Source organism: Balaenoptera borealis (genome assembly GCF_965194805.1).
Source record: "Balaenoptera borealis genome assembly, chromosome: 19".
NCBI classification, from domain to species: domain Eukaryota; kingdom Metazoa; phylum Chordata; class Mammalia; order Artiodactyla; family Balaenopteridae; genus Balaenoptera; species Balaenoptera borealis.
Genome location: NC_138878.1, coordinates 3,715,667 through 3,737,319, shown reverse-complemented (window position 1 = coordinate 3,737,319; position 21,653 = coordinate 3,715,667). Strand labels below are relative to the sequence as shown.

Here is a 21,653-nt window from a genome sequence, read left to right as displayed (position 1 = left end):
AGGGAGGAGGATCCGAGAGAGGGTCCAGTGAGACGCTGCTGCTGCAGGTATTGCTTCCAACAGGCCCAGGTGGGGCGCTGCGGCTCCCTCCCGGAGAACTCGGCCGTGTCTGAGGGCCTGTGGCTGTACGAGGGCGGAGGGGAGGCGGTGGTCTACACCCTCCCCGGGGGCTCCAGGCTGCGTGACCTGATGTCCGTGATTGCATCACCCCCTTGACGCCTGCTGGCCATCACGTCTGATGCCTCATTACAGCGCAGCCCTGCACAGCACCTGGCACACAGTAGGTGCTCAATAAGTGCTACTGGCATTGACTCCACCTTGGAGCTGAAGGGCTGATGAAGCAGCTGGGAGGATGCTTCGTTAAGTTCATTTACCAGAGACGACTCCTGAGGTCCAAAGGGCCGCCAGTCGCTGACTGAGAGAGGCCTGGAACCTTCCAGAACAGTGTTTCTTCAGGCTGCTGTGTGATGTGCAGTCCCACAAAGGCCATGGAACCCACACCCATAAGATAGCAGCCGACTCCAGGGCTCTGGTCTTTCTAGGAGCTCTGGTTCAGAACCAGGCGGTCCCCCAGCCTAGTGGTCAACCACCGGCACCTTCCCGCCCACCATGCCACCCCAGACAGGTGGGCCTTATCGCCGCCAGGGGGCAACAGGGGCTTAGCCGCCACCCCGGCCCAGCAGGCCTGACTCAGGCCCTCTGGGACAGCCCTGGGCTTGGGGAACTTTGGTCATGAGGGCTGCAGTGCTGGTCTGCAGGCATCAGTGTAATGTGCTCCTCCCCCGGGGTGCATGCTTCTGACGCTTCTGCTGCTCTGCTTGGGAGCAAAGGAATTAATGAAAGGCCACCTCCCTTGCGTCAGATTGACAGTCTTGCTGCTGGCTTTGGGGTTGTGACTGTGGAGTTTTGCTTCTCTCCCCAGGAGAATGAATATTTAGTCACCAGGCTCAGGGAGCCGGCTGTCAGGTGGTCCAGGAAGGTTCCCGCCCATACCTCCTGCCCACAAACGTCTGTGAGGGTGCAAGCCGGCGAGGGGGCAGCAGGAGAGGAAAGGAAAGAGGTCAAGGCCCGAGAAATTAAACGTTCGTAAATGTGGGCCTGGCACTCACAAAGTAGGGCAAAGCCATTAGTGCTCATTAAAATTTAATACCTGTCTGTGCTCCCGCGGCCTCGTTGGACACTGCTCTAATTTGATGGGTGTAGAGGGAGAATTCTCAAATAATCGTGGAGGTTGGGGACTTGCTCTTCGCATGTTAACATGAAGAGGACGTGTGGCTTTGAGCTTCACCTTCAAGCCGATGATTTGGTGGGTCCTTGGGTTAGCGAGTCCCCTGCACCCGTTCTTTGTGGGGTGGCTGGTCTCATCCTGTACGGCTCTCCCCCACCTCCCCTCTGTGGGTTCATCCCACGCTTCCAGGCCCTGCCGGCGGCCAGGTGTGGGCTTCCCCTCTGAAGGTCTCTGGGGGTGTCGGTATTAGCTCATTTGTCTCCTTTAGAGTGGCAGTCCCCCCTCCTCCGCCCAGAGCATCTCTTTTCCTGCAGCAAAGTGAACCTTTCCTCTCCCACTTCCTGCTGCCCTCCGTGCCAGCCCCGGCTCCGTTGGCCCACGGTTTCCGGGCTCGGCGTGGGCCCAGGCCTAGTGCTCCGGAAACTCAACGAGGGACACACTGGAAGCATCCCTGGAAGGCTCCCTGGAGGAAGTGGTGCTAAAAGTCCTCGAAGGACATGTGTGGGAATTAGGCCAGCGTCGAGAGGCAGCTGGGCATTCTCAGATGGGGAAGGGGGAACTTATAGGGAGGGTGGGGGCTTGGGCACCTTGAAAAAGGGAGGCTGAAGGTCGGGCCCTGGCGAGGTGGGAGATGGCAGGTAGGGCAGGGCCTGCATGCCAGGCTAAGAGTATGGACCTTGCCCTGAACCCCTGGTCTGAGAATGGAATGGATCAGGCCCAGAAAATCTAAGCCTGCGGCAGCCAGGGCCTCAGGACAATGTCAATTGTGGAGTGTGTTACAAAGCAAGGAAAGGAAGAAACTAAGATTACCGCGTCCCTACTGTGTGCCAGGCTCTTCCAGGTGAGAAGGGCAGCATGAGTCTCCCCATTTTATAGATGGACAAACTGAGGCCGGCGTCTGGGCCCAGTCTGCCCAAGGGTGGAGCAGGAATGCAGAGGGGCGTCTTGGAGCCTGCAGGCCCAGCCTGGCTGGACACAGGCTGGCATGTATGCCAGCCAGAGACACCTCCCAGGGGCCAGTGCCCAGCTCTGTGGCTCTGGCTTTGGGCCGGGCACGGCGCCCAGCCCTCACCGCAGCGTCTCTGAGCCTCCCTTCCCACCAGGGCTCCCAAGAAAACCCTTTACATCTTTTGACTCACCCTTAATAAATGTGCCTTCCATCTGTCACCTCGCCCTCCCCTGCCCACACTCTCCAGGGGCCTGCCCAGAGCAGCTCCTAAATCATCCACGCCTGCCTCCTCCTGGCTTCCTCCAGACCCCCTCCGGCCCCCTGCCGCCGTCCCCTGGTCTCAGCCCCTTTCCTAGCCTGGCTGGGAGCAGGGCGAGCCCAGAATAGATCAGGAGAGAGAGGAAAACCGTAAATGCCCAGGCCCTGCAGAAGGGATGCTTGGGGAGTCCCACAGGACTCAGGGTCGCCCCAGACCAGAACAGAGACCCCCGGCCCGGGGCCTGGAGGGCTGGCAGGCTGTCTATCCCCAGGCTCCTTGTGTCCACTGAGCTCCCCCGAGGTGCTCGGGGTTTTTCCTCCTTTTTGCCCCCAGGCTTCCTTCCTCTAGAATGTTCTCTCAGATATTAATAGGGCCATTGAGAGCATCCTCTCAGACCCTGGTGGCCCATTCCCAGCCTCAGTCTGTCCTGCTCACTCACAGCTCACATTCCTTGTCTGAAAACCCACTCAGATCCCATGAGAAGAAGGTGGGTATGAACATATACATCCCTTCTCCCCAGCCCCACCCCAAGCCTGTGAGCGGGGGAGTAGATAAAATGCAGCCTCTTCTGGGCCAGCAACTTGGGAGTGGGCGGTGTATCTTGTTCTGAGAGACAGGAAATATTCGGCCACAGGCCCTAACATAGACGGGTCCCGGCTTGAACTCCAGAGCAGAGCAGATTCACTGCAACTGTGATGCAAAGACACTCCCCTCCCCCACCCAGCACCCACTTCCAGTTCGATGGGGGAGGAGCCGACCCGCCGGCTCCCTCCCCTCCTGCGGTCTGCCAACGCCTTCCGATGCCAGGCCACTGCCAGAGGCGGGCTGCCCACCACCAGGCGCCAGCAGAGGAAATCAGTTGGCCCAGGGCCCAGCGGCTCGCTCCTCTCCCTGACTTGGAAAGAGGGTGGCTGTGTGCATTTCAGAGTGTCCAGGGCATGTCCAGTTTCTCTCAAGGGGTCAGGATGAATATCCGGGGGCTGCCCAAGTGGAGCAGGGCCCCTTGGAGGTCGCAGGCCCGGTGGGGCCTGGAACCAGGGGCGCCTCGGAGGAGGTCCCACCTGGAACGCCTGAGCGCTGGGAGCAGCGGCGTGGCTGCCGCCCAGGACGCTGCTGTTTCCTGTCTGTGTGGGAGCTGGGGTGCCCTCTCCAGGAAGCCTGGGACCCCACGAGGCTTGGCACCGTCAGACAAGGGAGACAGAGAGAGGGAGGGAGTGGCGGCTGGGCAGGGAGCAGGAGATTGGGAGAGGAGAGTGGCTCCACCCAGCTGGCGAAGAGGGGAGAGGACGCAGAGGAGGTGTGGGGTGGATGGAAAAGGGGAGAAGCCGGCACCCCAGGGCCCCCCCTCGCTCACAAAGTCTGGGGGGAGGAAGGGAGAGGTGAGGCTTGGTTTCCCATGCCTGGGTCAAGGGTTCAGATACTTTCTCTCAGCCCCCAGGCAAGGTGGAGATCCCCCACCCCGTTCCCAGATGGGGAAGTGAATCATGGCTCAGAGAGGCAGAGTGCCGAACCCAGAGCCACACAGCAGAGCTCGCCAGCCCAAGAGCCCTGGCCCTCCGCCTTCACACAAACACACAAACACACACACACACACACACACACACACACACACACACACACACACACACACACCGTGTCTGCCCCCTGCTGTGAGTACTGTGCTGTCCCCACCCCCCAGACAGGTACCCGGTATTGGGGTCCCCTTGCACCGTCCCTGCCCGGAGCACGTGGTCTCCGGTGACCAAGGCTTGGGGAAGGGCTGATTCTGGAGCCGTCAAGTCCGATTTCACGAGATTCCAAAGTCACCTTCTGGGCAGGGAGCCTAGGTGTCTGACTCAGCCCCGGGCCTCCCAGGAGCTTCTGGCAGCACGTGCGGCACCACCTGCCGGCCGAGCAGCCATCTGGCTGTGCTCAAGGACACCCGCCAGCTTCACACCTTGGTCTTCTTCACAACCACTTCTCCAGGAACCTGCTGGCCTCGGGCTTTGGGACTAAAAATGATGCAGGAAAGGGGCTCCGCCTGTGGTCTGATTTGAATTTGGGCATCTCCCCCGGGAGCCGCCCCTTAGCATCAGTTTTCCAAAAGCCTAAGGCCCGCATTCCACCCCACAGACGGATTAATTCAGAATCTCAGGGTGGGAGGGTCCAGACATCAGTGTGTTTTCAAGGCTTCTGGGTGACTCCACGTGCCACCCACGGGAGACCCTCAGTGTAGATGCACCTTGCTCTGCATTCTAGAGTCTCCAGGGTTCAGACCCCGTAAGTGCTGTCGTCGCTATCTCAGTGTCCACATCTGCAAAATGGGCCTGATAATAGTGCCGACTCCACCGATGGGCTTGAGGATTGAATGAGTTGATGCATGTGAAGAACTGGGATGCCTGCTGGGAAAGCAGGGTGCGGGCGTTCGGAATATCATTCTGTAGGTGGAGGGACCCAGGCAGACCTGAGAGCTCAGTCCCTCCCCGGTCAGGAGGTGGAGGCTCAGAGGCCGCCAGCCTGTGTCCCATCCCAGCTGCATCGCTGTCTTTGGGAAAATGACTGTACCCCCCGCTGGGTCTGTAGCATGGGGACACGTCTGCCACCTGTGGCCGTGGCAGGAATAGAGGTAACGTGTGACAACCACCAGGTCACCGGCACTAAACAAACACCAGATCCCATCCTCTCAGGCAAATGGCTGTGCGGCCTGGCGCCTCAGTGCCCCCAGCTGTAAAATGGGGGAATAGGCTAGAATTGGGGGGCCTGCAACTCCGGTGTTGGAGCTCACAGGCGAAACCAAACCTCACAGCCGGTGCCGGGTTCCTGGCCCAGTGGACAATGTCCCTTTTCTGGTCACTTGGTCCTGCTCAGGGAAACGTGTGTGCATGTGTGTGCACGTGTATAGGTATGTTTGGGGTGTGGGGGCCGTGTGCATACGTGGAGATACGTGTGATGGTGGCGTGTGCAGACTCACATGGTGTGTGACCGTGTATGCATACACACACGTACACACATGTGTGAGATTGCGTGCTGCATGCACACCTGTGTATGTGTCATATGAGTACACGTGGGTGTGTGCTTTCATGCACACGTGGCGGTGTTTGGTGCATTGCTGTGTGCAAACACACCAATGTATATATTGCATTGTGTGCAAACAATGTGTGTATGTTTGTGTGTACTGTCTGACTGGTGTAAATACGTGTGCAGGTGAGCATGCATGTGCGGTGTGAGTGTGCTGTCGGAAGCGATCCAGAGTGGCCTCAGCTCCTAGGTCCTGCACTCACGGGGAGCTGCCTCATCGGGAGGGCCTGCGGGGTCCCCCCAGCTCTGAGCCCTCTCCAGCTGCCCCCTGACCCAGAGCAAGGCCCCATGCACTCTGGAAAGATCTGCTTCCATGAGGGGCAGGAGGTGTCAGTCCACAGGGGCTGCAGGGACTTGAAAGCATCTCACTGTGAATATTCGATGCATTCAGAAAAATACAAAGAATAGAATAACCACTCTCACACCCGCCCCCCGCTCCCCGCCCGCAAAGCCTCTGGAAGAAAGTGTGACCCATGTGGGTTGTACCCCCTCAGAGCTTCCTCTTGCCCCAGTCCTGGGGGCTTTTTAGAGCCCCTGCAGGCCCCTGGGTAGACCTCGTGCTTTTCTCACCTCTCCTGCCTCGGTTTCCCTGCCTGTAAAATGGGGGTAGCAGCAGCACGGAGCGTGGTTAGTCGTGCGTGTTTGCTGAGCGCCCGCTGTGTGCCAGGCACCCTGGGCACAGGGGCTGCAGCCGTCAGCGGACAGACAGGCCCCCAGCCTCATGGGCGCACATCCCAGTGCTTGGCAGCCCCACCCCCACTCGCTGATGGCTGAGAGGTCACTACCGGCTGCGGCAGACCCGGCCCCAGGCCCCGCCCCGCCCAGGCCCAGAGGCTCTGCCTGGACATCACAGCTGGACTCGGGGCCTGCCGAGTCACGCCCGCCCTGTGGCCACTCTGAGCCCCAGCCCTTAACACCGGCACCCTCATAACCAAGCCAGCACCTTGAATAATTAATGCAGATTCTTCAAAAGTCAAGAAAAAATACACGGAATTATCCACCAAAGGTTCAGCCAGCCCTCCCCACTCTCCTGTGTGTGTGTATCTTGTGTCTGTGTGTGTGGTTGTATCTCTGTGTGTGATTGTGTCTGTGTGTGTGTGTCTGTGTGTGTGTGTGTGTTAGGTATGTCTGTGTGTGTCTGTGTGGTTGCGTATCTTACGTCTGTGTGGGTGGCTGTGTGTGCATGATTGTGTATATCGGTGTGTGTGTCTCTTTGTGTTTATGTGATTGTGTATCTTGTGTGACTGTGCATGTGTGTCTTTGAGTATATATGTCTGGGTGTGTCTGTGTATGTGTGTGTGTATGCGTTATGTATGTGTCTGTAGCTGTGTATTTTGTATGATTACGTGTATGTCTGCGTGTGATTGTGGGTGCGTGTCTGTGTGTGTCTGAGTACGTGTGCTGGGAAGGGGGTGTAGCAGAGACTTGGCTTTGACCTTGCAAATATCTGTTTGGGAGAGGAGGTGGCTGGGCCTGAGGCCTGGTTTGAATATGCAAAGCACAAGGGTGTGGCCCCCAGACCCTGCCTTCTTCCCAAGTGGCCCCAGAACCCCTCCCCCAAGATCAAGTCCAAACCTTGAAGGACTGAATGGGAGGAAGTGGTGCCCAGGGCCTGGGAGCTTCCGCTCTGAGCAGCCCCCGCACCCGCTGCAGGGGTGCAGTCGCTGGGGGCCGTGGGGAACCCCGCCCAGGCAGGAGAGTGAGGCCGATGGCATGCATTATTCAGCAGCTCCTGATTTCGCATTATTCTCCCTGCTACTTTTACAACCTGTCAGTAAATAAAAAGATTCTACATTATTTATAGAAATGGAGCAGAATTGGCCACGGGGATTTAGGATTGCTATTATTAGGGAGTCCTCGGGACCATCAGAATGGGGCAGGGCGGAGATGCTGCCGCCCCGGCCAGGGAGGCTGGACTTGGTTTGTTGACCCTAGGGGGGCCCACGGCTGCCATCGTCTGGTCGCCTGCCCAGAGTCACGCCAGGCGGGCGAGCTGGCCCAGAGGCAGGCGGCTGTCTCCCCAGCTGGCTCGGGGCTCCTGGGGAGGCTGCGGCCAGTCCCGCCAGCTGTGCGCCCTCCAGGGCAGGCCTCACGCTGGGCGGCCATGGCTGTGGCCACAAGGTGGTGGGAGGGGACCACCCAGGTAGGATGAGGGAAAAGGCGGTGGGGGCAGCCGGAAGCTGAGTGCTGAGAGAGGGGCTGGGAGCATGCAAGAGGCTCTCATCACCGAGTGTTTATGGAGCACCTACTGTGTGCGCTTGGCACCGTACGGTGTCGAGGGCGGGGCCTGCCCTCCCGGGGATTTACTGCATTTAGCCCGTCTCTTTGTCCTCAAACCGTCAGGCCGCGAGTCCAGTCAGGTTTGGAAAGGGTGCCGCAGACGGTTCAGGCTGACTGAGCATGCGTGCCCAGGTCTGATGCCCCAGACTCCCCGTCCCCTCGTAGATGCCACGTCTTGTCCTGCCCCGGGCGCTTCCCTGGGTGCGTCTGTACCCCCTATTCCAGGCCGTAGCCTTGAGCACGTGTGTGGGGCTGGCTGGCGGCCTCCCTGCTATGAGAGTGTGATTCTCAGCCTGGGTGCCACCAGCTCCCTACCAGAATTTTTTAACTTTGCGCTCTCCACCTTGATGGCAGTCTAAATATAATTAACTTGGCATATTCTGGTTACTGGGCGACCACCCTTTAACCGAGCATTTCCAGGGACTCGGGGCGTGCGTCCGCGTGCAGTCACATCTGCACACAACTCCCCTGGGGACGGCGGTGAGCGCCACACACTGGGCTTCTCAAAACCGGAGCCCAGGCACATTAAGGACACCCATCGAGGGAACCACTTTCTCACAAGCCCTGCAGTCCCCAGGTCTGAGAACCACTGACCCAGAGAGGACAAGAATCCTGTGCTAGTTTTCTGGAAGCCCAGCTTCCAGCACACAGTAGGTGCCCTACGGTGTCTGGTGTGGAGTTGGTTAAGAGTGATCTGTCCTTAGCAATCTTGCTGCCTGGAGAGGAGGCCAAACAAGCCAGTGGATCCTGAGACCAGGAAGTGGCCTGTCAGTCGGGGCCATGGTGTTCTCTGAACCGAACCCAGAGATGCTGAGGGGCCCATGGGAGCAGAGACTTGGATTGGATGGAGTTGATCAGAGAAGCCGGCCATGGTGTTCTCTGAACCGAACCCAGAGATGCTGAGGGGCCCATGGGAGCAGAGACTTGGATTGGATGGAGTTGATCAGAGAAGCCGGCCATGAAGGGGAGACTGGAGTGGGCCTAGAGGGAGTGAGCCTAGTTTGCAGAGGGACGGAGAGAGCAGCCTCGCAGTTGAGAATGAGCTGACGGGGACCATCGTGGTCTGATGCAGAGTCAAGGCCAGGCTGAGCTGTGAGAGCTGAGGTCGGAGGTTTGAGTGTGGGCGAGAAGATGGGACTCTGCCAGCTCAGCTGAGCGTGGGATGCAGAACCACAGAGCAGTGCTTCCCAAAGGAGGTGCCTCAGGCACGTCTGGCTCTGTAACAAATTCCCCCAAAACTTGGCGGCTCCAAACAGCATTTATTATCTCCCAGTGTCTGTGGGTCAGGAATCTGGGCGCAGCCCAGCTGGATCTCCTGCTTCAGGGTCCGTCACAGGCTGTGATCCAGGTGTCGGCCGGGGCTGCCGTCTCATCTGAGGGCTCGCCGGGGAAGGACCCACTTCCCAGCTCACTCACCGTCATGGGCAGGATTCTGTTCCTTGAGGGCTGTTGGATGGAGGGCCTCAGTCCTTTGCTGGAGGTTGGCTGGACGCCTCCCTCAGTTCCTCACCACATGGCCGTCTCCCATGTGGCAGCTCACAACACGTTTTGTCAAAGTGAGCGAGCCAAGAGGGCAAGAGTGTGTGCGGGGGAGAGAGGGCACCACCGTCTTTTAAACGAATCTCACAAGTGACATCCCATCTCTTTTGCCATATTCTGTTCATTAGAGGCAAGTCCTTACGTCCAGCCCACACTGAAGGGGCATGAACACCGGGTGGGGGGGTGGTCATGGGGAGCCTGTCAAAGCTGCTGCAACTGCGGGTTTCGGGAGAGCGGAACGTTCCTTGGTCCGTGAAGCTTGCACGTGCCCTGGGAGTCTTCCAGGGAGGGATGAAATTAGTAGTGTTTCTGCAGAGTGACCATCCTGGGACTCATCAGAGAATCGGGGGACTGTTACGGAAGGAACAGTGACAGTGTCCAAGCACAGAGTGTGGTTGAGGTGCTACCAGCTGCACTGTTGGAAGCGATGCAGAGCTGGGGGCACTCGTCCTAATTCTTGAACATGTCTCTACTGTGACCCCAGCCCTCGGCTCTGGCTGCTGTCAAGGCTGGAAAAGCTGTTGGACAGCCTGCCTCTGCTCTGCGGGTTCGAGCACTTTCTGGGGGCCTGGTCCAGGGCGCAGTGATGGGACACTCCTGAGAAAGTGGCCCAGGCTGTCCGGGCCGCCGCCCCCCTGGCGCACCTGGAACTCTGGGTGTCGGGCCAGCTCCATCTTTTGCGGTCCCGCTGCGAGATGAAAGTCAACTTCACCTTCCCGCAGGCCCGCCACCTCAACCCACTGCAGACGGATCCTGAGGGATCGCAGCCTGCACCCCAGGACGTGCTGAGTACCTGGGGGTGGATAAGAGGGACGCTCCCCAACACTGCCATCCTAGGGTCCCCACGTTGCCCCACCCCGAATCCCCGGGGGCTGTGTCCTGACCCATACCTGGGTCCAAGCCCTCACCAGCCGTGGAGGTAATGCCAGGACGAGCGTCTCCCGCTCCCCACACACAGCTGGCTGATGCTTTGTGGCAGGGACGCAGTGGGGGGCAGGACCACTGCTCAGCCAAAGCTTCAGGCCCCCTGTACATACTGTGGTCCCATCAGACCTCACTTATAAAACACAAATCGAAAAGATGAAATGATTAAGAATTTAAAGGCGCCGACCACAGAGCATTAAATTCCCAGCACTAGGCCCTTTGGAACATGGGGCCTTGTATGAGTGCCCCGGGGCCACAGTAGCAAATGACCACAAACTCAGTGGCTTAAAACAAGACATATTCTCTCGTAGTCCTGAGGCCAGAAGTCCAGAATCAGTATAATGGGCTGAAATCAAGGTGTGGGTGGAGCCCTGCCCCCTCTGGAGCCTTGAAAGGGTTCTGTTCTAGCCTCTGCCAGCTTCTGGAGGCTGTCGGCATCCTTGGCTTGTGGACTCCAGTCTTTAAGGCCAGCATCTTCCCATCTCTCTCTGCCCCATCTTCACATGGCCTTGTCCTCCTTTTGTGGCAAAGCTCCCTCTTCCTTCCTCTTGGAAGGATGCATGTGATTGCATTTAGGACGCACCTGGATAACGTGTGCTGCTCCCCTGACTCAGAGCCTTACCCTTATCACGCCTGCAAAGACTCCTTTTTTTTGGTTTGGTTTGTCTGCCGTATAAGGTAACATTAGGGCAAGGACATCTTTGGGGGTGATTTTCAGCCTGCCCCCAGCCCCGCGTGCGCCACGGGCCACATACTCATGAAGCCAGCCCTGCTGCTTGCTCAGTTACAGGTTATAAAGTTGAACCTTTGATCGACATGTATGAAGTCAGGATTCTGCTCACGGAAGGCCTGGCTTCCGGAAGCTTCCATGCTGCTGCCGGGAACTCACAGGGAACCCTGCTCCAAGCCCCAGCTGTTCTGCTTGCCTCACGGCTGACTGGTGAGGTCAGAATGCTTATTCTCATTTCAAAGCCCGTGTGTTGCCGCGTGCCCTGCCAACCCAGTGTGACCATTGGAGGCTGTCACACTTCAGTGGGATCCATGAAGTAGCTGAATCCCTGGCCTCCCAGGGGTGCTGACCCAGGAGTGCATGGCCAGGCCTAGGAATCTGCATAGTGACAGACACCACAGGGACACTGCTCCACGCAAGTGGGAGCCCCTGTTTTCTGAGCCCCCCGAAGAGTGAGGTTGAAGCAGTAAGACAGGGGGAGAACACGCTCATGGTGGCCGGGGCGTGGCGTCCGTGGCGGGCTGGGAAAGTGGGGAGATGAGCAGCGTCTAGTCTACTCAGGAGGAAGGCAGGGGCATCCCTGAGACGTTGCTGAGGACACAAAGATTGATGTCACCTCTTCTCCAGATGTCATTCCCAACTGTCCCACTCTCCCAGTTGGGTTTAGAGCTCCATCTTTAATCGTTAGCATGAATGACACTGAGGTGATGGCCCATCTCGGGTCCCAGGGGTCTCCAGACTTCCCGAGCCCATATCAGTCAAATCGTTTGTAGCACATGCTTCCCAGAACATGTATACTTTACATGTTACATACATGTACCACTGTCCTAACAGGCTGGGTACCTTACAAAACTGAGCCCAGAGTAGCAACTCAGAAAGGATTCAGAGAATCCTAGGAGATACTCCCAGAGCCCTGTGGAGGGTATTGGTGTTTGCACACCCCCTGGCCCGCGCTTGCCTTCAAGACCACCGTTCTACGGGGTAGGAGATCCAGCTAGACACAGGGCAGGGAGGCGGGCATTCGTGGGACTCATACAGGAAGATCAGACGCTTCCACATGCCAAGAAAGCTAGTATTTCAGGAACCACGTTACTTGCCAAATGACTGGTACAGACGAGAGTTTCTCAAACTTCTATGTCTGCGACTCACAGTATGAATTTTCCATTTCACATCATGCCCCACGTGCACGCATGCACCCTTGAAATGCTGCTTGAGTGACTCTGGTGTTTTCTGTTCTGTTTTGTGCCACAGAAGATTCTTGGCCCATCCACAGAATGATTTCATGACCCCTTCTTAGGTCTCAACTCAGTTTGAACAAGAAAGGAGTGAGAGTGAAGCCACAGGGCTTCAGAGAAGGAAATAGATGGTAGTAAATTAGATACACATAAGATATGGTATTAGCAAGGGAGGATTTTTGTAATACTTGGGGATCCTGACTTCTCAACTGTTGGGTCTTCCTGTGTCCTCTTTATGTCCTCATAGGACCTGGAACATAACAAGCGCAGAGTAAAATATTAATGATGAATGAAAGGATGGATGGATGGATGGATGGATGGATGACTATATAATGAACCCATATGGAACCAGCAGGTTCCAGGTGCCGAAGGTGTCCTGAGGCTACAAACCACATCCTAGAGAGGAAGAGCCTGACAACCAGGGCAGGAAGTGACTGGATCCCTGCTCCCGCCCCCGCCCCCTGCCTAGGCAGACAGCTGTCTCCCGCCGGCCACATCCCCAGCAAACCTGTCCACAGCAGCCGGCCTCTGTTGACCCCCGTCATTGGGATCTGTTGTTTGAAAGACGATTCATTCCCTTTGCGATTGACGAACCCACAGAAGAGCCAGCGAGGGTGGGAGGCAAGGCCCCCGTCGGCCTCCAGAATTTAACGGCTTGTCCCCCTGTCCTGAAGGTGCTTGCTGCCAGCCCGGCAGTGACAGTTTTATTGGCAGGCGGGCCTGCTAGAAGGATTGTAGGCTATTTACAGTGTTGAGGCCATGGCTTTGCGCAGAGACAGTTAACATAAATTCACATGATGGATCCGTTATCACTTCATTGAACTTCTGGCGGACGCGTCGAAGGCCGAGCGATAACACACTGTTTCCTGGGTTTGCACAGCCCTGGGATACATTAAATACACTTTATTTATGGCTCACCATGACTGCGCTGTGGGCAGGAGAATGCAGCTTTTGCAACTATCGTCTAATTTGATGATGAACATTAAAGCCGGGACTGTAATTTGCACCTTTTTATTCATTAGACAGTGGTGCAGCCATAAGTCAGGAAGGCCCAGGGATTTAGATGCAGATCCAGAAGATAAACTATTGACAAGCCAGATGTATTTTTACATTAGAGCGCCTTTACAATAGTTTATGTTGAGAGTGGAATATAAATTGCGTTATTAAATATGAACCGCTCTTGGAACCGGTGCTCGCCAGCAAGAGGAGGGGAGGGGGCTCGGGGCCTGGAGCTGGGAGGGGCCGCCTAATTTCTCAAGGTTGAATGTGTGATTCTGCTCCGTGGGTTTTCTCTGTTCAGAGCCCCAGGTGGGAGCAAGTGGCGTGATGGGGTGGAGGCGGCGGGCTCAGACTGACCCACCTCTGAGCAGGGTGAAGTCCGGGGCTACCCTTATGGCCCAGCTCCTTCCAGGAAGAAGGGCTTGGTCAGCTGCCAGGCCAGGAGGGTGCATGCCCGCTAGCTCTCTGGAGGGGTCCCGGGGTGACAGTGGTGGTGGATGGTGCCCTGCTGACCTGCCGTATGCCCAGCAAACTCTTACTGGACATTTCAGCAGCCGTGCAGGGTTGGCAGGAATTTGAGGTCCTGGCACATGGACTCCCATGGAATCACTGGTTTCCTGGTCCTAGGCTGGCTTGGAGGCCCAGGAACGTGTGTACAACCCAGGGCTTCTCAACACTGCTGCTCTTGATGTTTGGGTCTGGACCATTCTCCGTGGTGGAGCCACATCCCTGGCCGTGACCCACTAGATGCCGTTAGCACCTACTCCCCCAGGAATGAAAACCCAAAACGTCTCCAGACATTGCCAGCTGTCCCCCAGGGGTGAAATGGCCCCCGATGGAACCACTGATACAGCCCACCAGGCTCTTGACTTAACATCAGAGGCCCTGAGGTCAGGCTCTAGCTCAGCCACTGGCCACCCCTATGATTTATTGCGACTTTCCTGGCCTCCGTGTTCTCACCGATGGAAGGATGGCGTCGGAGCACTGGATTTCTGACTTCCTTTGCTTACCCTCCTGTGGTTCTAGAAGAGCTTGCCGGGGTGTGTCGGGATAGCTGCAGGAATCCCACTGTCACCGCTGGTTTGGTGCGTCTCCGTGTCAGCGTTTGCAGCTCTGTCCCCATCCTCGCTCGCCCACCGGTGGCCCAGGCTGCTCCAGCGGTCATACGCTCAGGTGACGTTCCTTAGACGGAAGGCTGGATCCCACATCCAGTGGGAAGGGACGGGGCTCTGGGTCCCAAAAGTTCACCAGCTTCCAGCAAGGCTGGGTCGCGGTTCTCAAACTCCAGGAGCGTCAGCACCCCCGGAGGGTGTGGTAACATCCACAGTGCTGGGCTCTGTCTCAGCATTTCTGACTCAGTGGGTCTGGGTGGGGCCAGAGACTCTGCATTTCCAGCAAGTTCCCTGGTGACGCTGATGCTGCAGGTCTGGGGCCACAGACAGAATCACTGGGCTTGAGGAAGGCAGGGGGGGAAGTATTCCTGGACAGGAGTCTTTGGGGCTGCCAGGAAGCAGGTTTGGTGCAGAGTCACAGAGATGGGGCTAAAAGGCTGGAGGCTACGAGGCTTGGGGCCCCAGGGCTATGCCAGGCGTGCCCTTGACTACTGGCTCCCTCAGAAGCGACGGTCCAGCTCACTGCTGGCTTTCCCAGCATGCTGCTCAAATTTGGACACGATGGACTGTCCATCTCCCCCCTGGCCGCCCATCCCGATCAGCACAAACCCCACCTCTTCCAGGAAGCCCTCTCTGACTGTTCCAGCTCTCGACCCAGAGAAGCCACTGCCGTCTGTGGAATATTGGTGACAGGCGCCGCCAAGAGGACGTGGTCCAGAGCTGAAAGGATACACAGCCCCTATGTCATCCCTTCCAGGCTCCACCCCAGGATCCCCCGGGCTCTGTGTGGGGAACAGACAAAGGGGGCAAGGATGGAGCATTGGGACCATTGGAAAGTTGTTGCAAGAATCAAGGCAGGACTTCCCTGGTGGCGCAGTGGTTAAGAATCTGCCTGCTAGTGCAGGGGACACGGGTTTGAGCCCTGGTCCAGGAAGATCCCACATGCCACGGAGCAACTAAGCCCGTGCACCGCAACTACTGAGTCTGTGCGCCACAACTACTGAGCCCGCGTGCCTAGAGCCCGTGTTCCGTAACAAGAGAAGCCACAGCAATGAGAAGCCCCTGCACTGCAACAAAGACCCAACACAGCCAAAAATAAATAAAATAAATAAATTTTAAAAAAGAAAAAGAATCAAGGCAAAGACATGATGGCTTCTGGGCCCAGGGTGGTACTTTGGAGGGAGTGATTGGATTCAGGGTACATTTGGAACGCAGAGCTGTCAGGATTTGCTGGTGGATCGGAGGTGGGAGAGAAAGAGGACTCAAGAGCATCTCCAAGTTTTTGACTCGAGGAACTGGAAGGCTGGCGTTGCCAGGAGGAGCGGGTTTGGGGAGAGGAGCCGGAGCTCCGTTCCGGCCACGTTAAGAGATGCTGTTAGACGCCCAAGTGGAGCTCCAGTTGGCAGTTGGATATTTGAGTCTGGAGCTACGATCACAGCACCCTTGGTGCACAGATGGTGTGTGAAGCTGGGCGCCTGGGGGAGGCACCTTGGGAAGGAGTGGGGGTCCTGGGGCGTGATGACAGCTGGGGGGTGCTGGGTTGGTCACTGCAGGGACAGCAGCAAGGGTGCAGGGCCCTGCCCTAATAGAGGGTGCTGTGGACCACATCAGGGACCCTGTCTAGAGCGGGGGGCAGAGTTTAAGAATACACCAGCCTCTCCTTTGCCTTGGTGCACGGCTTCTCAGCCTTGAGCGCTTGTTCACATCATCTGGGGAAATTCTGAAACACCTCTGATGCCCGGGCCCCAGCCCCAGAGATCTTGATGGAAACGGCTGGGTGGGGCTCCTGCAGGGAGTTTTGAGACCTCCTGTGTGATCGATATGTGTACTGGGGGCTGAGCCGCTGCTCTGGAAGGGCCAGAGTCGTGGGGTGCTGGGCCAGAGTCTTAGCCCCAGAAAGGCCCAGACCCAGCTGGGACTGTTCGGTCACTCCTTCTGTCATGGGTCTGTGAAGTGCCCAGGGTCTGTGTTAGGGGCTGGGTTGCTGACCTGAATAAGACGAACCCCCTGCCTTCCTGGTGTCTAAAGGAGTCCAACAGTTACCTCGGCAGATACAGAACAGCGTGCTTGTCACAGTGGCTGGAATAAGCACAAAGAGTGGGGAGCCCCGCCCGAAATCAGGGAGGGCTTCCTGAGGGTGGTGACGCTTGAGCTGGGCTTTGAAGGCAAAGGAAGTTCCCTCCATGGAAAACTGGAGAAGGGCATTCCAGACAGAGGGAATGGCGTGGGGAAAAGCTTGGAGCCTGAGACAGCATGAACTTGGGGCCGTGGGGGCAGAGCTCCACGTGGCTGGGATGGAGGATGAGGTGCCAGTGTCAGGACGCAGACAAAGCCCTGGGGAGCAGCAGGGGCCAGGTCAGCTTGGGCGCTAAGGTGGGGAGGCCGGCCTGGGGCCTGAGTTATTGCTGAATATGGGGCTGTGCTGGGTTGGACAGTGGCCCCCAAAATGCATTGTCCACCTGGAACCTCAGAGTGTGACCTTCATTGGAAATAGGGTCTTTGCAGACGTAGTTAAAACGAGGTGATACAGGATTAGGGCGGAGCTTCAATCCAAGACCGGTGTCCCTATAAGAAGGCCCTGGGGAAGGGACCAGGATGGCTGGTAGCCACCAGAAGCTGGAAGAGGCAGGAGGGATCCTCCCGTAGGGCCTCCAGAAAGGTGATCTCAGACTTGCGGCCTCCAGGACCATGAGAGAGTAAATTCCTGGTTTTGTAACTCACCCCATGTATGGTCCTTTGTTACAGCAGCCGCTGGAAACTCATAGAGGGCCAAGCAGGTTTTGATTCTCACCTCATTTCATCCTCCTCCTCAATTCACCTCAAAGGAAAGCAGAGAGAGGCCCTGAGAGACCCAGGTGGTTCCAGGGCTGAGGCTCTGCACCTGTGCTCTCTGGTCCCACCCGGACCCGCCTGCCCTCTGGGTCCCCACCAGTCACACCCCCTATTGATGGCCGATTGGCTCCCCCGGTGACAGTGAGCCCCCAGTGACCTGGTACACCTGCCCGTCCCCTGAGGCTCAGGTGTCTGTTCGCCTGTGATCAGGCAGGTGGCTTCCTGACGACCTTTGTGGGGGCTTTAGGGCCTCCCAGCAGGGCCCCTGGAGAGGGTGGGGACTCCCAGGCTGGAACCCCGGGGCTGCAGTGTCGAGGGCTTCCATAAGGGGGTGCCACTCAGATGCCGCCCGCCCTGCTGGGAGCATTCTGGAGGCACCTGCTGCCTCCTGCCCTGGCTGTGTCACCTGACCCTCTGGGCCTCAGTTTCCTCTTCTGTCGAATAGGAATAAGAACGTACCTACCTCAGGGGCCCCTTGGGAGGATTAGAGAGCCATCTGCAGTGTCTAGGACAGCGCCCAGCAGGTAGTGAGCGCTATAGAAGGGAAGCCAGGCAGGGGGAGTGCGGGCAGAGGCCCTGGTCTCTCCTGAGCGAGGTCCCCCAGCGGCCTGGACCCAGGACGGAGGTGTCTGGGGGTCTCTCTGGCCCTGGCCCCAGATCGTGGGAGGATGGGGGCCTGGGGCATCCTGCCAGGTACCTGCTTTCCACAGGCCCCTCGATTGCCCGTGCCTCTCTCTGTCTCACCAGTCCCACAAACGAGCGCTGCAAGCAGGACGTCGACTCCACCCCCTCGTTCAGTGAGGAGCAAGCTCAGGCACAGAGAGGGGCAGAGCCTGGCCCGCGGATGCACAGCTGGCCCGGCGATGCCCTCTTGTAGTATCTCATTTAATCCTCACCTGTGACGTGGGGATGTGTGAACCTCCCTACGGTACAGCCGATGACCCTGAGCCCAAGGGACTTCCCGGGCCCGGGTCTCAGAGATAGCAAGATGTAGAGCCGGGCCTTCAACAGCGGCTCCCAGCTAGCTCATCGCTTATTCATTCGACAGGTGGCTGGACAGCCACTTTCTGACGGGCAGAGGACAAGGCAGGTCTCCTAACTGCTGCACTTGTGAACTGTCTCCATCCGCGTGTGTGTGTGCGTGCTACAATGTGTCACGTTTTATCCTACCTGCTTCACCAGAGGTAGAGAGATAGGGGGTAGCTCTATTTCCATCCTTACTGTTTCCTTGAAGAATGGCCTCCCAGGGGCGCTGACCCAAGGGCTTTCTTCCTAGAAGAACCAATGATAGTTGACATTCATTGACGCTTCCTCGGGGCTACGCCCTGCTCTTTCCATACATTACTTGCTCTGTCCCCACGCCATGCCCACCAGGTAGGCATTTATCATCATCCTGGGACCTCCTTCCTGAGCCCCCCGCCCAGGGGGCACCCTTCCCGGGTGGTCTCGGTAAATGCACAGAACTGACCGTTCATTTTTGAGGGGATGACCCAGTGCGGGAAAGCTGGGCCTGGAACCCAGGCAGCCCGTCTGTGGACCCCTGCGCCCTGCTGTCCCCCAGGGCGCCTCTGAGGCCCAGGTCACCCCACCTCGGCCCCCACCTCCTGCATCTGGGGCTGTGACGCAGCGGCAGCTTCTTCTAATGGGCTGAGTGACTTTGCTCCAGACACCATCGCGTTTACATTATCGACATGAATAAAAGATGAATTCCACTGGGGTGGTTGTCAGACTCCTCTCACGTGCACACAGGCTCCGGGCAAGACTGACAGTAAGAGGCTTCTCGGGAGGGAGCTGGGGGTGTCCCCACAGAGCCACTAAATGACATATGTCGCCTACCACCCCCCCCCCACCACCCCGCTCCGTCCAGGAGGCCAGGAGGCCGTGCGGGAAGGCAAAGCAGGAGATGCACCGAGCTGGGAGTCCAGGCCACCACACTAGCGTTTGCTGAGCTGCCACTCTGTGCCCGGCGCTCTTCTAGCCCAAAACGGGGCAGACAAGGTTCCTGCCCTCACGAAGGGGCATGGATAGAAAATAAACCTGTGCTCTGATGAATACAGGATACCAGGCCAGGTGTGATAAGTTCTATGGAAACAGTCAAGCAAGGAAGGGCAGGAAAGGGGCAGGCAGGAGCTGTCGTTGCAGGAGGTGACCTTCCGGCCTGACGCAGGTGAGGAGGAAGAGCGTCCTAGGCAGGTGCAAAGGCCCTGAGGTGGCTGTGTGCTTGGGCGCATTTGAGGCTGGAGCTGGGGAGTGAGGGGAGTGGGGACGGTCGTGCAGGGCCTCAGAGGCCCCTCAGGGCTCCGGCTCCTTTGCTGAGTGGCGAGGGAAGGAACCTTTAGGTTCCCCCGTGGCTGGAGCACAGCTACTCTGGGGTTGGGCTCGGTGGACTCTGGCAAACAGGCTTTGGAGGAGGGGCCGCTGGAGCCCGCAGGCTGCTTGTTAACCAGGCCTGGCCGCTCTGGGCTCCAGCGGGGCAGGGCAGGGCACCCCGCTCACCAGCTCCGCTGCTTTATCTTGGCAACAGATTGCACAAACCCCTGAGCTAATATTGAACTTGCCTGGATTTTAAATAGCAGCTGTCAACATCACTGCTCCCAGCCCCTGGCCCTCTGATGCCTGCCCGAGGGGGGCATTCAGGTGCGGCTGGCCCCAGGCGCCGCCTGGGCAAACACCGCAGAGGGCAAGGGGGGGTGGAGTCAGTTACCCGGGAACCAGAATCCTAATAATCTGACCCGCCCCTGTGGGCAGATGTATGTTTGGGCTGGAAATAGCCAGAAGGAACCCTCCTCTGGAGAAAGAGGCAAAGGTCCCCGCCTGTCTGGGGATCCATTTCCAACCCTGCACGGACATCGTCCCTGATGCAAAACCAGGCTTTTGTCCTCCTGTACTCCTCGATGCCACAGGCCCCGATGCTGGGGTCAGGCCCCTCGGCGGGGTACCCAGCTGGCCCCCACCACTGCCCAGAGGCTGCAGGCCTGGGCCGCTGCTCCTAGAGTGTGATCACCTTCTAGTGAGCCTTAGACCCCTGGGGGCACTTCTGAAATCACCCAGAGTCCCACCTGCAAGGGTTCCCATTTAGTGGGTCTGGAGTGGCCGGGCCTCCACACACGTTCATGGGGCTGCTGTGCCCTTAACGCCACATGCCCTGAGCAGCGGACTCTGCGATGGGCTGGAGGTTGAGAGGGGCTTGGACCAAAGAAAAAGTGGATCTAGGCAGGGGTCAGGGAGGGCTGGGGCAACGTCCTTCCTCCACTAAGCCGTGGTGAGAGTATGCAACTGTCTGTCCGTCTGTCTGTCCTCACCCAGCCCTCGCTGCTCCAGCTCGTCCCCCTGCCTGCAGAGCTCTCCGCCAGATGCCTGCTTCCCGGCCCGGCTCACGGCCCCAGCAATATCAGATTTCCTTAGGGGAGCCCCTGAGCCCTTCATTGGGGTGTCAGTTCCGGCTCCTGCTCCCCGCTTGGGGGGCTGACCTGAGGCTGACCTGAGGACACTTCCAGAGCCGGGCTTCCTGCTCTAATCTCAATCCAGCCTGAGAGAATGGAGCCCCCTGCCCAGCGCCCCACAGCTCAGGCACGTTATTTGTTCAAAGAATATTCTGGGGTCTCCTGAAGGAGCCAGAAAGGCAGCTCTCGTCTCCCTCATAAGAACGGTCCCCATTCATCCGTTCACTCACTCACTCATTCATTCACTTGTTCACGGAGGGCTCTTCAAGCTCCTCTGTGTGTTCTTGGCATGGGGGTGGGGCAGAGAATCCGAGACCCCTGCCCTCACAGTGCGGGGGCCAAGTGTTCTTGGGGGAAGTCGAGCTTGAGATGCGCTGTCAGGGTCAATGTTCAAGATGTTTCACCTGTTCTGCCGACGGCCCGCCTTTCGTTATGGGTCATGGGGAGACTGGCGGTTTCCTGGCGAGAGGCCAGGCCTTCTGGAAGCAGATGCTGGGACCTGGGGCCGCAGGGTGGAAGTATGTCAATATTTTAACAACTGGCCCAGCTGGCCTAGTTGCTACAAGCCGCACAGTGACCCAGCGGCCAGTGGGATCCACTTGTGTCATGTGGTCCAGCCCCTGCCCACCTCTGCCAATCCGGGAGGCTGGCCCCTAGGGGGCCCGGCCCACCACCCCGCCTCCCCCCTTCTCCCTTCTCTCCCAGCCTCCAGGATCTTGCTTAAATACTTTAAAACAATCTAAAAGTAATTATCACGAACAGGCTGCTTGGGAACACCTACTCCATCCGTCCCTTGGAATAGCTAATGTGTCTCAGGGAGCATTGACAGGCATTGGGCTCCTCGCGTGTCCCGAGTCGCCAGATGCTCCTGCGCCGTGATGCCCCCCTCGCCACCCCGCCGCGTGGCACAGGGAGGCCGCCGAGTCCATGTTTCCTGCGTTCCCCGCACAGCTGTCACTTACGGCGATCAGTAGGAAAATCATCACCCCACGAAGTCATACATATGGAACATCATATTTGCAGAATATTTATTTTAACACGTGTCAGGGCCTCCTCGGGTTGTAGG

The 21,653-nt window shown here is 58.0% G+C and overlaps 1 protein-coding gene and 1 long non-coding RNA gene across 6 annotated transcripts in view; one reads left to right on the top strand and one right to left on the bottom strand.

Moving 5' to 3' along the window:
• GSE1 (Gse1 coiled-coil protein) overlaps nt 1–21,653 on the top strand; it is a 421,270-nt gene that overhangs the window by 186,244 nt on the left and 213,373 nt on the right. The window lies entirely within an intron of this gene.
• LOC309617090 lies at nt 2,096–6,369 on the bottom strand. Its single transcript, XR_014237752.1, has 3 exons — nt 6,064–6,369; nt 4,029–4,817; nt 2,096–3,996 (listed from the first exon to the last, which is right to left on the bottom strand). It is a non-coding gene; the product is annotated as an uncharacterized lncRNA (long non-coding RNA).